Consider the following 13,014-nt stretch of genomic DNA (forward strand, 5'->3'; position numbering starts at 1 on the left):
ACATATTCCTTTTGAAAATGGCATAGCCACAGCTTTACATTTTCAAAGCTTCAGCTCACCGTTTGAGTAGCAGCTTCTGACCATGCAGTGCAATTTAAAATCTTGGCATTTGGCTTTCAATAATTCCCTGTTAGATTACTGTCTGTGGAAGAGTATATAACACAACTGCTACAAATGCTGGGAGCAAAATCTTCAATAACAACTTAGCGCTTATGATAACTTTCCCAATTTCCTGCATCTACACCACCTATCTCTTTACTCAGGTCTGTAGCAGCTTGTTTCTTTATTGAACATCTGCCTTGGGATCCACTGTCACAAAAAGTAATAAACACATCAATCCAAAAGAAAGAGTATTGCATGGTCCAAAACTACTTACCAATCAAATTGGCAGCTGGCAGCGTGAAACTGAAGAGATAAAACTCAGAGGTGCATTTTATATGGAGTATTTCTAATGATATTACACACCTGCTGCCATTTTGCACACCTAACTGCCTGAGCGCTCCTAATAAGTTAATTATACTTTCTAGCACCAATTATAGATTTTAACCTTTGTTGAAATATCAAGCAATGGGATTAATTTGTAAATCTGCTATCTTGCTGATATTTGACAGCTATTGCTTTGATTTTTCGTGCTACAAAATATGGATGGACTGTCTTGGGAGAAAGCGCTCTTTAACTAAATAAAAAAAAACACAATAAAAAATGCCTTGTAGCTTATTACCCATAGACCCCACAACATGTAACTGTGACTGTAATTATAGTTGTTCTAGTTTCCTCTGCAGGTTTTCACCAAACAAAGAAACAAAAGATACTTGAAAGGAAAAACAAAAGCAATTTGTGCTCTCCAGTTATCATAATATAAATACCCACAGATTACTTGCATAGAGAGTTGATCAAATCTAATCTTTCAACAGCATTCCTTGTATATTATAAATTACACTTACTTCAGATAGGTGTAGTTTGTCAGTTCATATCAGGCTGTAAATTAGAGCAGTTTTGCCTTTTGGAGGAAAAATCCACTTTTGCAATGTGTCTCATTGACTTTCTGTAAATTAGCAGCAGCAGATCCATGAAGCACATTTCAAGATAGAGCTGTCCTATTGGCACCTTTACACATATACAGATATGGATATAGATAGTACATTGATATTCATTGATATTCAGCTGATTTTTAAAATAAAATGAAGTAGCAATTTAACTACTAAATCTTTGTACAAATACCAGGAATATTAATTTGCATAATACTATAATTGACAAGCCATTAGTTCTTCTTGGTACAAGATTATACACCTAAGCTCACTTTCTTTAATCATCATATTGTGTGTGTTTAAAAAGAAAAATTATTATTTAAACCAATATTTTCCTTCAGAGTGTATCGTGCCAATTTTTTTTTTTTTTTTTTTTTTGCTAGCCCTAACCTTCCCTCAGAAGATTAGCCTATGAAGGGCTCAATCCTGTAAGGGCCAGAACACTCTGGCCCCAATTCTGCACAGCACTTCAATACATGCATTGAAGTCAATTGGGTGGCTCGTCCACTTAAAGTGTGTGCCCAGGTGCTTTGCTGGGCCAGATCAAAGTGCTCAGCAACTGGCACAATGATGCGCAAAATGTTGGACTGGCCATTGTAAGCAAAATTACCTCAGTACTGTGCGTCTATTGAGGGTAACTCTCAGAAACTGCAATACTTACATAGTATTGTGTTGTATAACTTGTCATCCAGAGATCTCAAAGCACTTTACAAAGGAGATCAGTATCATTACCTCCCTTTTACAGGTGGGGAAAAAGGAACCCCAGGGAAGCAAAGTGACTTTCCTAAGGTTACTCAGCAGGCCAATAGCAGAACCCAGGTCTCCTGACTCCCATTGCAGTGTTCTATCCAGTAGGCAACCTGGTCTCCCTTGTTCCTGTAGCAGGTGTCTCCCCTTCACTCCCCCCCCATCCAAAAAGGTTTCATTCTTTAATAAAGACTGTGGATCTCCAGGAGCACATATTGCAGTAAATAAGTGTGAGCCAACAAATTCAGCTCCAGCCACAGTAGCTTGAGGACACTGTGGCTAACCTTCCCAGCTACAGCAGAGGAGACTCGTGAATGAACAAGAATAATTCACCAGACTGTCTCCAGCTTCTGTCATGCTTCAAAATTACCAGTCATGCTGCCTGCATTTGACTCTCTCGTGAACCACTGATTGAGACAGACAGCTAAGTGTTGATTATTTGTATCACACCAACTGTATGTCTGCACCCCACAAAAACAGTTAGAAGGACATGGCCCTGCCTCAAAGAGTTGATCGGTTGGACTTGACACAATAAACAAACAAGGGAAGGAGCAGTTTGTGGCAGTTATCCTGTTTTCAGATGTGTTCAGCACAACAGAGTCCTGATCTTAATTGGAGCCTCTGGGTTCCACTGCAGTATAGATATTCAAGTAATAGTAGTAATGGACAGGGGGAGAAAATGGCTAACATAAATCAGGTCACACAGGGAGCTTAAGCACATATTGTTGGATAGGAATGGTTGTTTTTACAGGGCTGATCAGTTCACTTCTTGTAGACACCATGGCAGAAGTGGATTTGTTTAGGATGGAGACAAGGGCAGGGGTTGACAGATTGGTTCTGGGAAGGCATTCCAGGCATAAGGGGAGAAGGCCTAGAGATGTTTGTGAGGCACTTCTCATGAAGGAAGAAAGCAGCACCTTAGATACAGCATAGTTTAACCATACTTTAAATGGTTCTTGGGCATAGGTGTCTAAGAAGCGACATCATTACACCTTCCGAAAACTTTTACCCCAAAATGTATTACAAAGCCAACCACTTGCAATAGCCGCTAGTTGAATAAACAACATATAAGGACATTTACCAGGTACATGTACATTGAAATTATTATTGCTAATTAATGGTGAAAATAATTAGGCCCACACCACTCAAAAGTACGCATAAATTCTTCTGTTATGAGTGGCAGTGAACTTTGGCCTCTGCTGTTCTCTATAATGTTTGAGGGATTCTTCTCCTCTGTTGCTGATCACATTCTTTCTAAAACTGGATGCAGGGCCACTTGTGTGAGCAAAGTGGGACTGCAGTGCAGTACTTAATTTCAGAGAACATTACTCACTGGTAGGCAGGCAAAATGACTTCACTGGGTGGTTATCTGCCCTCCTAATGCAGAAAAGGTCTAAAAACCCTTTCCCCGTATGACTTTCCCATGCTTAAGTACATGAGTTTCCTGAGCTATTGAGTTGGGTTGCTTTTTAGCACTGTGCATGGCACAAAGATTTATGTTGCTCCATGTGACCATACCAATCATCCATCACTATTAGTTACAATAAAATCTCTCTCCTTTTTTTAAAAGCCCTTTGAGTTAGATTCCATTATGAAGTTCACACATCACAGATGGTCATGTGCTTATTCAATACAGGAGTGATTTTCTAATCTTGGAACTGGAATAGAGAGAGGGCAACATTTTCAGAAGCACCTTTGTGATTTAGGCTCCTAAATCTCATTGAAAGTCATCAATGAAAGTTAATGGGATTTAAGTTCCTAAGTCACTGAGAAACTTGAATATTTTCCCAAGGTTGGACCCTTGACCCACTAAGAGGCTCCTAAAATGATGACAACCTTGCATGCTGAAGAAAAATGGGGGCAGATATAGGCAGGCGGGAGATACAGATTAGTGAGCAAAAATACATATCTGAGCACGATTGTTAAAAAGCAAATGTATCAAATTCATCCACTGTAGTTAATGGAGTTGCACTAAGGCTGAACATGATTGAAATAATTATGTCTTCAGGATGTAACCAGTGTGGGTTCTCTCTCTTCTTTCATCCTTAAAATTTACTTTCAATTAATTTCAAATAGATAAAGAGATTATTTAACTTCTATTCACAAGAACACAGAACTATATTTGAACCATGCAAAATACTCCCATGAAGGATTCCGTTGCACTTATGCTATATCTCCTTAACCTCAGCTCCATCCCACCACACATTAATTTGAACTATATTACTTCTGTTTAAAACTAAATATAAAGCCATAGGTATATCCAGGTTCACCAATAAGCCAGGCCCACAAAAATCATGAGGTTTTTTTATGTGATCTTTTTATTTCCTGCTAGCATTTGAACTTTTTGGATGCACTTTGGTGGCATTTCCAAGCTTTTTATTGCAACCTTGAGACCTAGATACTTCCTGTCCCTGAAAGCTGAAAGAATCTTCTCACATAATCACTTGTCTCCAGGAGCTGTGGCTTTAAGTGAAACCTGGAACTGAGAGTAGACAACATAAATGATGTGACAAGTACCTCCCTATTACTTTAGATTAAAACCCTGATTTTGGGCCACATACTAATCCAGAATGAGAGGGAGTTCTCCCCAAGTCAGAATGTTCAGTCAGATCTTCCCCTTCAGGGATCAAGAATTTGGGCCAGTGTGGTGGGAAAAGAGAACAAGGCCAGGAAACTAATACATCCCATGGAACTACCAGGAAATCTGCATAGACCTGTTTGGATCCTGGCCCATCCTAGTGCTGCAGGCCCACAGTTTGTACAGCACCTGGGACAATGGTGCCCTCATCTATGATTGGATCTCCTAGGCACTACCGCAGTACAAATAATAATAGATCTCTACCCCTCACCCCTAACAGCCTTGCTGCATCCCTTTGGAATGCTGCCACTTGTCTGTAGCCATGTGAGGGTACTGTACTGAAGCAGAACAGAGGGATGGAGTTGGGCCTGGGAAAGGCTGTTCACATGTGCAGGCGGGCTGGAAGTGACTTTGCACAAGGAGCTCAGCAGCAAAGGATAAGGAATCCAGCAAAGTCCCTGCCTGTTTGGAATGAGAAGACAATCTGTGCTGGAAGACTGACAGCGGTGGAGAGCCGGAGGATGGCAATGGAATAGGGTTTGTACATACATGGCAGGGGGCAGAGAGGCAGAAGCTGCCACCAGACTGTTAAGGAGAGACATAAAGCATATAATACCTGATCAGCAAACAAAGAGGAAATTCGGGGACTTCTTAGTGAGAAGGGGAACCTAACCAAAGCAAAGGCGGTTAAAGACATTTCTTCTTTAAAAGAATTTTTTAAAAACTCCAGGAGGATTGTTACTGATGGTGTTTGCTATGAGCTCAGCAATAGCCGATGTCTTTCAGAGCAACATATTCAGAGATATGCTTGCATATAATGTCCTTACAGGATCAGACTATTAATCTAGTTATCATCGATTATTTTATAAATTATAGTGATCTCTTTAATCTAGTATCCTCCAGCTCCTGAAGACAATGCTCCCCTCCACCGCCACTAAAACTGCACTTCTGTGGTGTGGGAAAATCCCTTCTTGACTCCCACAGCTGTGTGCCTTGAAGCATAAGATTTGATTACCCATATATCATTAGTTTTCATAGCTATACATGTTGTTTATGGTAAGGAAATAAGCCCCACAACGCACACCTTTTAAAAACGAAATCCAGACATTTTTTGTCTTCCTGTATTGTGATCCATTCTTAGAGATCCCTCTGTCTTAAGCCCAACTATGTTAATCAATGGGTATTTCAGCAGAGCTGCATTTGAGCTGGGTGTTAGAGTCCTCTGGCTCACTCGAATCACAGTTTGCTTTTGAAGAAATCAAAACCCTAATCTTTCTCTTGCACAGAACTCAAAAAATCACATATTTTAGTACAGTACAAATCAAATCCTGGGGTTGCACCAATGTTCCTCAGAGGAGTATTTGGCCCTGTTTAAAGGTTTAAACATATATTAGGGAATGCTGTGTTTTATATGATAAAATGATAAATGGCCTGACTTAAATGACCAAGGGGTATCTACTTTCCTTCTACTCTATTTAAAAGGTTTCTGTGAACATTTTACAAGCCTTATTGTGCGGATTGTGACTGTCTAAGAGCAAAAAGAAACAATAGCCTCTGATGTCCACAAAGGCAGGGCTCACCACACAGGTGCCGTGTTTTACAACACCACTCTATCTTGTCATTCAGAACTGCTCCCTGAACAAATTGCCTGTCATATTTAAAGATAAAATCTGACAGTGTCACATCTGACAAGTAGTCCTCAACCCTGACACACTACATGGAGCTGAATTTTGCTAGATTCACTGTAGATGGATTTGTCTTTAGAGATTCATAGCGAAGCCAACGGCTGGCAGAGCGGCAAAAATTATCTCACAACATTGCTACTAAGTGTCAGACGTTAGGAAGCGGTTGCTACACAATAGAAATGTTCCAAGTCTTGGGGTTTTATGGTGGTTTGTTTACCCCACAGAAATTGGGTTTTTTTACATATTGTACTTCTCTGTAAAATAATGATGTGCTTCTAAATTTAAAAAAAAGGCAGCATTGCATTTCAGGAGGTATATTTTCATTACTTCTTAATACTGAACCGTATTTATTTTATAGGCTGCTGGATTTTTTTAATCCCTTGAGGTTTTGAAAGGTATATTCAGTAAATAAGAACTAAATAGTAATTACATAGCAGTTTTAGTAATTATAAATATATGGCTCTAGTGGCTGCCTTTAAAAGCTTCTGGATTTTGCTTTAGATAAACAGATAAGGTTACCTCAGGACCTGCAGTATCCCTTACGGGAATACGTTGGGAATACCAAACTAATGTTATTTAACTGTTGAACATGACTGGAAAGTTCTTAAGGGGCAAGGGGGCCATTGCAAAGTAACATGAAAACCACAGTGCATGACTGGCTTTAAAATAAACACCTTGCTTTTTGCAAAAGGGCCATATTTATCCAGTCTCTCACAATACATCTGCAAGATTTGCTAGTGTATCTCTTTGTAGCCACTTACATCTTTAGGCATAAATTAGATCATTGAACTTTCAACTATCCCCTTGTTCATGGACACACAAAGTTTTAGCTGTACAAATGGAGGCCTCAGGAACTCTGTTCTCCACCTTATGTTCTTTAGTCATGACTGCTGAGCTGTATGCTTGCTTTGAGGGGGAAATAAGGCCCAAAATATTAAGTGCAGCTCAATACATCATATTTCATCAAATCACCCTGCACAGACTCACTTGATGTTGAAATGTCTTTTCATACATATTCCAGGTCTAGTGATGGACCAGTGTAAATGGAACAGCACCACCACAAGGCAAAAGTGACCATACGTAGATCTGCATTCTTACTGACAGCCCTGTTCCCAACTCTGGAACGTGTTGTGTTGTACATTGTTGGCTCCCCAAGTATATTTTGAATGCCTTACTTTTGAGGAAATCCTCGGCAATGGTGGGAAATAGATGAGAACACTTTCATAAAATCAAGAATTTTTCCAGAGAATATGTTTTGGGACCAGCCAAAATAGAGGATAGGGGCTGGTGCATCAGTGTAGCCCAGCAGCCTTGTGAGACAACTGTCTTTGTAAACACTCAGAGTCAAATTGTGTCTTTGCTCCTTCAAGGAACAGGGACAGGGGATGCAGCATTATAGTGCCCAAGGAGTGGTGCTCAGACACCCATGGCCAAAGCACCATGAAGGAGGCTGTACATGTGGGGGGAGGAGGAGGGAGTGGTAAATGGGGGCTGAAAGCAGGGCTCTTTAGACCTGCTGCAGAAATAGGTAGCCTACACGCTCCCAACGCCTACCTCGGGGTGGTAGCAGGCATGCAGGAAGGATGGGATCCTAACCACATCCTCTGAGGGCCATGCGGTGCCTCTTGACGAGTTGACCAGCCTCCCTCTTGTGTTCAGGCAGGGCTAGTGGTAGGCGTCTGGCCCATTCATATGTCGGTCTCCTGGGGCGATGAGCACCTCCCCTTGCCTGTCTTCTGAACTTGGATATGCAAGATGGATGATGTATTTTAATTAAGCCAATACTGGCAGCTGGACAGGAGTGAAACCTACTGTGGGTAAGTCTTCAAGGGAAACAGGGAGCCAATAGAACTGTGGAATTACAATGTTGAGAACAAAGGATCAGAGGCAGCCACATTCTCACCCATTCACTGGGAGTCCTTTGTGCAGGCTCCAACTTATTGAAAGAGAAGTTGGGCTGTGACTTTAAGACTAAATAGACCAAATTCTGGGCTGGCCTAACCCTCACGCAACTCCTATAACTTCAGAGAGAAGGGTAACTCAGGCCAGAATTTGATCTAATGTGTGTAAGCTTTAGAATATCTATAAGTATCTCTGTAACAAAGCTTTCCAATAGTATGAACAAATCTCCTTGACATTTCTGTACTAACAAGTTCTCTGAATACAGTATTGCCTATATTTCCTATGAAATATGATTTTGTTGTAGGAATAATGTTGGTAAAGGGCATAATTGCTGTTCTCTTCCACAACAACAAATGTTATTTAAGGGTAGATCCTCTCACAATGTCTCTTGGAGGCACTTTTCCCAAGAGAAAACCAATCTATTATGGAGGAAACTGTTTTGACCCCATTAGCTGAACTACAGACCTCTAAGCAAAGGCAAACCATTCTCAATTCAAGAAAAGCCTGGGCAACCATACGGAAGGGGTGCAACGTCTGACGTTCCCGAGATCTGCATTGTGCACCATGTGGGCAATTGCTGAATGCTCACTATGTAAGACAACTGGGAGAGTAATATGTGACAAAGGAGTCTGAAAGAAGAGTGAATATTAGGGTACACAGAGGAATAAAAATTCCTAAAAAATGTTACTTTGGAAATATACCTCGTTAAAGAAATCAGTATTGGGAAGAGGCTCTGCATGATTTATGCCCTACACATCACCGTGCACTCTAAGATTAGTATGTAAATATATAGACATACAAGATAGTATGTGTTTTAGTATATAAACAGCTCTATTCCTATCTTTGTTCATGCATATTTGATTCCATCCCTCTGAGTGTACTGGAAGCTGCATAAGTAACCTTTAAGAGTGGAAATGTCACAAGTTTAGTTAGAGAGACAAGAGACAGAGTCCAATCTTTTATTGGACCATCTTCACCCATCTTGTCTTGCTAGTATCCTGGGACTGACATGGCTACAGCTACACTGCATATAACTGTAGTTAGTTAGTTAATTGTGGTCTTCATTCTCACAATAGGGCTGTTGCACAACAAACTTTCACAACATTGATTTTTTTTCTCCTGTCAGCTGGGAGCTCTGCTGAAAGAACAATAGATTTAATAATATCAGCAAAGCAAAGCAAAGAAACCAAGAAAGTATGAGCTCTTGAAAATAAGAAGGTCAAGCCACAATCAATTTCCAGATTTAAAATGATGTTTTTAAAATGTATGTTTAATACCGGTTCCTGTTCTATGTTTAGCAAGTCAAAGCATGTAAGGTTTAAAGTTCTTGAATGACTGCTTTATCTGGTAGCCCAGAGTTAAGCCCCGGAGGTTAAGCAATAAAAGAGAAACAAAAATAACTTAACAGTTTTTGCAGCTAGTTGAACCCAGCAACAGCTCCTTAAACAGCTTTTACCTTGCTAGGGTTTAAAATGCTCATAAAGCTACAAGATGCATTTAAAAGCTATGAATTTGCTAAGTAGGATTTCATTTCCCCTTCTTATTAGAGGTCATTAAATTTATTAGATGTTACTAAAATCCTTGTAAACAGAAAATATGAAGGCTTATAAAATGTGCTCTCTATTTTCAGCCTAATAATTAAGATGCAGCTAGGAACAGGCTAATAACAGAGCCCTAATTTATGAGATGCCATTAGATCCAAAATCTCAGGAGTATGTATTATACAGTGAATTGAATACAATGCCTACTGAACGACAAGTGATTAACCCTAGCACTATATAGAAATATAAATACATTATACAAAGGATGTGATAGAGTTCAGAGTGAAGCACTGCATAGATATTACCTCTCACAGGATATATTTTCTATTGGATACAACCTCTTAAATCAAATTCACCACTCACTGAAAAGGCAACTATCCTGACTGCTATAGTAAGTCCAAATTTTCATATGCTTTTCCTGTTTCTTTGCATCTGTATGACAAGCCCATGTATTTCTTTGGCTTTGGGCTGCTGTTTCTTTAATCCAAATGATCTTTAAAGAAAAGCAGCAATCTAATATTTAATAAAAATGCGCTGTCATGCACCTGTGACAGCAAAATGCAGACGTCGTGGTGGATAGACATAACCAGTGATGAGCTGCCAAAATCTTAACAACAGGTTCCCTCCTCACCCCACGAGGGGGTCGTGGCCCACCCCCGCTCCCTGGGACTCCTGCCCCATCCAACCCCCCCGCATTCCTTGACGTCCCTCCCCAGGACCCCTGCCCCATCAACCCCCCTCCCCTGTCCCCAGAACCGGGCAGGAGGGTCTCGTGGGCCACCATAGTGGTTGTCCACCCCACCCCAAGAGCCGGGGGGCGAGGTGGGGAGTCCTGGCGGTGCTTACCTGGGGTAGCTCCCAGGAAGCATCTGGCAGGTCCCTCTGACTCCTAGGGGCGGGGGAGCGTAGCTGGGCGGGGGAGCAGGGGGAGCGGCCGCTCCCGCACTGATGACATCAAAAGTGGTGCCTTAGGTGCCGACTCCCTGGGTGCTCCAGGGCTGGAGCACCCACGGGGAAAATTGGTGGGTGCAAAGCACCCACTGGCAGCTCCCCGCCCCGTGCCCAGCCCCAGCTCACCTCCGCTCCGCCTCCTCCCCTGAACGCACCTCCCCGCTCTGCTTCTCCGCCCCCTCCCCCGGCTTCCCGCGAATCAGCTGTTCGGCAGGAAGCCTGGGAGGGCTGAGAAGCAGGCGGCGGCTTCACACTCAGGCCGAGGGTGGCGGAAGTGAGCTGGGGCGGGGAGCGGTTCCCCTGTGCAGCCCCTCCCCCCCGGGTTACATGCTGCGGCGTGGACGGCCCTCCTCGCGCCCCCCCCCCCCCGCCCGAGCTCACCTCCACCTCCCTGGGCCTGAGCGGGAAGCTGCCGCTTGCTTCTCAGCCTGCCCCGGTTTCCCGCGCAAACAGCTGATTCATGGGAAGCCTGGCCGGGGGCGGGGGAGGGGGTGGAGAAGCAGAGTGGGGCGGCGCGTTCAGGGGAGGAGGTGGAGGTGAGCTGGGGCTGGGGTGGGGAGCTGCCAGTGGGTGCTCTGCACCCACCAAATTTCCCCCTTGGGTGCTCCAGGGCTGGAGCACCCATGGAGTCGGCGCCTAAGGCACCACTTTTGTCCGGTTAAATTTAGAAGCCCTTTTAGAACCGGTTCTCCCTCGCGGAACACCCGGTTCTAAAAGGGCTTCTAAATTTAACAACCGGTTCTAGCGAACCGGCTCCAGCTCACCACTGGACATAACGCACACACTCAGCAACAGGAATATAGCTTTAGATCTTCTGCTTCAGGAACACAAGCCTCACCACATTAGGTAAAGGAGAACTTCTACTAGCTGTCGTGGAGCTTGTATCCTTTGTGGGCCTGCTGCTCCAGGGTAACTATTGCTCAGTTGAGCTACAGTGATGGGTGATAATGCTCCTCCTTATTATGAAAAGAGGAGCATTAGTCTCTTCTTCGTGGATGATTTTGGTTATCGCAGGGCAAACTTTCTGTACAGAGGATAGAGACAAATTAAAATCTAAATGCGACATGAGATACTTAACCAGTCACTAGTAACACATACAGTGCACCGTGGCATTCATAACAGGAGTCTGCAATCTCAGTAAAGAATGGGTGACATCTTCTCTGTTTTTCCCATTTCATTGAATGAACAGAAGCTGGGAAACTCCTTTACTGGGTGTCACAAGATTCTGGGATTAACACTGCACATCTAAGACCTAGAGAAGTGACTTCTTGGCTGTAAATACCTGGGGCCAAATTGTGCCTTTCGGGACTGGTCTGCATGGGGGCTGTGTGGAGCTACTACATGCCAGGAGGTAGCTCAGAGAGCATGCCTCAAAGAAAGCACAATCCTTTCCTGGGCAGATCAGAACACTGTCAAGGGAGGAGATCCACAGGTTGTTCTTTCCAGTATACCAGGCCTCCTCCGTAGACTGAGGCAGAAGGGCCCTAGACTTTTCCCTGCCCCACTCAGGGCAATGTACTCCCCCTGAGGCACACAGGGGGAGCAGTCCCTGCATTCTCCTGAGTGCATGGACTGTTATTGTCCTTGGCACTTGAGCTGGGGGTGGCAAGGAACAAGCTCCTTGTATCCCAATCCTTTCCCCTTGTTCACAGTTCATATGAGCTCCTGTATGAAGAAGTCAGTAATGTGATGTGTTTCACTATTGCTAGGTCAGACTACCGGGCAGAAAAGGTTAGGGGGTTCTTGGTTTTGAGAAAGAAAAGTTGGAACAGACTGAGGGTATCTAGACCCCAAGCAAATTTGTCTTCATATTCCCGGGGAGATAATAGTATAAAGTGTGTTACAGTTAGACGAAAGAAATACATTTCAGGGCAATCCTTATTTCTTACTGGGCCTTCATCAAGTTGCTTGTGCACTAAATTTTTTTTTTTAAATGAGGAAGTTGGTTAATCCTCTTCTAAAACCTAGAACTGGAAGAAAATGTTACACGCCAAGAAGTCAGAGTTGTTTGGAGTTTCCCTAAACAACTGCCTAATTCTTTTGTTTCCTAGATTTCAATTTATTTATTTATATTCTATACTAACTCTTTTGGGCAGAAAGTCAGCAATCTCCATGCGCTTCTGAAAAAAGAGGCAAAGATGGCCCAAAAAGCCATTCAGGATTTCAAACAGCAAGAAAAACACCAGTGCACATACAACCCTTGAAAGACTTCACTCTTTCAAGATGATCCCTAAGCCAGTCTCTGTAAAATTGGTGGACAGGTAGTGACCCAATATATGGAGGGTCCAGAAAAACTGTACATGGAGCAACCATTTTTGGAGGCCTAAAAATAGTGCCACATTACAGAAACAGTGTACTTGCTCTTACAATCTAGGGAGGAACTCTGAGATTGTGTGTCCAGGAAAGATAATTATCTCTTTCAAACCTAGAAATCAGAGGTAAGACCATAACCTTCTACTGAAGGAAGCACAGTTACCCAGGGAAAGCTAGTGAGAACCATTAACGGTAAGACTGCTATAACACTAGAGCAACTTAAGAATTTACCTTGCTATGTTACGTGCAATGTAATGAAAATTCAGCCC

The sequence above is a fragment of the Natator depressus genome, chromosome 12 (genome assembly GCF_965152275.1).
Source record: "Natator depressus isolate rNatDep1 chromosome 12, rNatDep2.hap1, whole genome shotgun sequence".
In the NCBI taxonomy this organism is placed as follows: Eukaryota; Metazoa; Chordata; order Testudines; family Cheloniidae; genus Natator; species Natator depressus.